We start from the raw sequence: 3,336 nt of genomic DNA, 5'->3' as shown, positions 1-3,336 counted from the left end.
CTGGGAGATGAGGAACAGATGCATTTTTGCACAAGAAACTTTTACTACAGATGTCATTTTGTCACAAGTTAGAGCTTTAGTTGATCACACTCTTAGAACTTACACAGCTTTAAAGTTTTGATGTAATCTGGTCTTCTCTGTTTCTTTATCTTGTTCCTTGCACAGTTGACTTAATGAAATTTCCTTTACACCAAAAAAAAAAAAATAAGAATAATATAGGCCACTGTGAATTTGTCATTGCTTTCTATTTCAACATACTTGTAAATATTCCAACACAACATATTCAGTAGTAGCAAAAGCTCATAAAAATGTTTGAAAAATAAATACAATGATATATATATTATTATATATAATTTTATTTCTCAATATTGGTCACTTGTCATATTAAATTAACAAGTTGTAAAAAATTAAACAAGTTGGGCCTTCAAAAATTGATAATTTTTTTTAAATATTAACAGTCATGTTGAATATATATCTAACTAATTGTTCAGATTGAAACAACAACTTGTCTAAGTTTACAATATAATGGGAATTACTTGAAAATAAAGTTAGTTGTAATTATATATAGCGCCATGCATGTTGAGGTTGCTTGTTGGTTTAATGGACATCATCATATTGGAAAATCAAGGGATCAAGGGTTCAAAACCCTCTTAATCCTTTTCTGAAATTGTCCAATCATTAACCACTTGTCAACAACAGAGCACCAGCCTTCAGTGCAACTGCGGTCGCGCTGCTGGTGATGTAGTTCCGGCAGTAGCTCAAGTGATGGTGGGATCTTTTTTTTTTTTTTTTTTTTTTTTATATAAACAGGGGTATTTTAATAATTGGACCAAAAAATTTAATTACAAAAGTTACCAAACAATAATTTTGTTCTGAAAAACAAAACTATTCCCAGCATATGATATTCTCCCATATTTTTATTTTTTTTAGGTTACGATATTGTCCCAATATTAAAAACCATTGCTTGAGTGGAGAATTAAGCGATTTTCATTTGAAGAGGCTTTATATAATTTATACTTTTATCCGTTACATTCCGATTGCCAATAGAACAAATTAATAAACGAAAAAACTCATGAGGAGAGTACTCTGTCCCTTTAACTTTTTTTTCTCCCAAAGATGTAAAAAAAAAAAAAACTCTACATAGTATTATGAGTCTTTCAAGATGCAATTAAAACTGTTTTTTCAAAAACACTCTTAATTAGGGGTGTAATTATTAATATTTTTTAATTAAGATGTCATATAGAGATAAACATAAAAAAAGTGCATAATTTTAAAAATAATTAATTAATTCATTGGGGTCTAATTTGGTAAAAGTACCTTATTATATTCAATTAAAAAAGTGTAAACTAATAACAATATTTATTTATTTGCTCACCCTGTTCATTATTTTTTATATGAATTTTCCTTCATTTTTCCTTGATTTTACATTTTTCTCCAGAGATTAAAATGTAATAAAAAATAATTTGATGCTTCTTTTATCTATCCAAGCATATTTTTATTGGAGGCGATCTCATTCAAAGTATAATTTAAAATTAAATGTGAGTAATTTTCTTAATAGATATTCGAACATTAATTTTTTATATTTTGAGGGCCTAGTCTTTTTTGTTAGAATCAACTCTTTTTTATATAAATGGTACAGCAAGTTAGTTCATGAATTAATTCTTCCTTACATTTTCAGATGAAGAAAGTAAGAAGGGGAAAAATAAGAGAAAAGGAAATACCCTAACTCTAGTTCTTAATAATTTTTTGAATTTTATAATCTGACTTGGGGTTTTTAATTATACATATCGAAACTTGTTTCTTGGGTTTTTTTTGTCACTGATTTATTATTATTTGAAATCATAAACATATTATAGACGCAAACAGACTCATTGGGCTTGGATCTAGAGACTCTCTTGTTCAGAGGGATATAAACCTTGGGCCAGTTAAGATCATTGGAAGTAACTATGACAAGCCCAAAATTGTTGTAAATTTTCATGGGCAAGAAAAGCACTTGAAAAAAAAAATTCATCCATGACATTAGCAAAGATGTGTGAGATTGCAAAGACAAATTTTGGTTCACCAGTCAAAAATGTTGTTATCACTGTGTCTGCTTGTTTCAATGATTCTTAACGTCAAGTAATTAAAGATGTAGGCATAATTGCTGCCCTCAATGTAATGCAAGTAATCAATGAGTCCACTGCTGTAGCGATTGAATATGGTGTTCATTAGACAAAGATAGTTTGGAAAAGGAGAACAACATTTTAGTCTTTGATCTTGGTGGTGGGACCTTTGATGTGTCTGTACTCACAATCAATAATAATGAGATCACAGTTAAAGTTGTTAATGGTAACACACACATTGGAGGAGAGGATTTTAACAACAGAATGGTGAAATACTTTATGAAAGAGTTCACGATGAAGCATAACAAGAACATTGATAATGATCACAATGATCATTTGAAGTTGAGAAATGCATGTGAGAGTGCAAAGAAAACACTTTCATCTGTTGTTGATATGACCATTGAGGTTGATGCTTTATATGAGGGTATTGACTTTAGTTCAACGATTACTCTTGCTAAGTTTGAGGAATTAAACAAAGTTCTCTTCGCAAAGTGTATGAAAATTGTAGAGAATTGTATTTTGGAGGCCAAGATGGACAAAAGTCAGATTGGTGAGGTTGTCCTTGTTGGTGGGTCTACAAGAATTCCCAAAGTTCAACAACTATTGCAACAATTCTTTGATGGGAAGGATCTGTACCAGAGCATCAATCCTGATGAAGCTGTTGCTTATGGTGCTGCATTTCAAGCTGCTGTATTAAGTAGCGAGCAAGGAAGTGAAAATGTTCCAAAGATTACATTGAGAGAATCAATTATAAAGATGAGAGGTACATAAAGAAAGTTGAAGAAAAGAAATATTTGGAGAGCTATATTTTAAAATCAAGATTGCTATAAATGATGAAGTGATTGGCTTAGGGCTTTCGCCAATAGACAAGAAGAAGATTGAGGATGCAATTTTGTAGATGATTTTATACTTTTTTAGTGTAAGGTAAATCATTAAATTTTTATGAAGTTATTTCTTCTCTTGATGCTAAGTTTTGGAAAGAAGAAATTGAGATTGAAATTGATTCCTTAAAGAAAAATAAAACTTGGATTTTAACATATTTGCCTCATATTGGGTGTAAATGGATTTTTTTAAAAAAATATTTGTTTGATGATTCAATCAATAAATATAAAACAAGGCTTGTGGCTAGGGGTTTTACACAAAGGAATATTGATTATTTTGATATCTTTTCTCTTGTTACTAGAATTTCTTCCATAAAAATTCTTATTACTTTAGCTTTAATTTACAAGTTTTT

General features: G+C 29.8%; 1 pseudogene; it reads left to right on the top strand.

The window, feature by feature from the left end:
* The first annotated feature begins 572 nt into the window (after window positions 1–572).
* Window positions 573–2,873, top strand: LOC129292310 (heat shock cognate 70 kDa protein-like; annotated as a pseudogene).
* Window positions 2,874–3,336: the final 463 nt, after the last annotated feature.

This window comes from Prosopis cineraria, unplaced genomic scaffold, assembly GCF_029017545.1.
Source record: "Prosopis cineraria cultivar Desert tree isolate PC_DT_omini unplaced genomic scaffold, ASM2901754v1 PC14, whole genome shotgun sequence".
Taxonomy (NCBI): Eukaryota; Viridiplantae; Streptophyta; class Magnoliopsida; order Fabales; family Fabaceae; genus Prosopis; species Prosopis cineraria.
The sequence above is the reverse complement of the archived record's forward strand: the minus strand, read 5'-3'. Positions and strand labels throughout refer to the sequence as shown.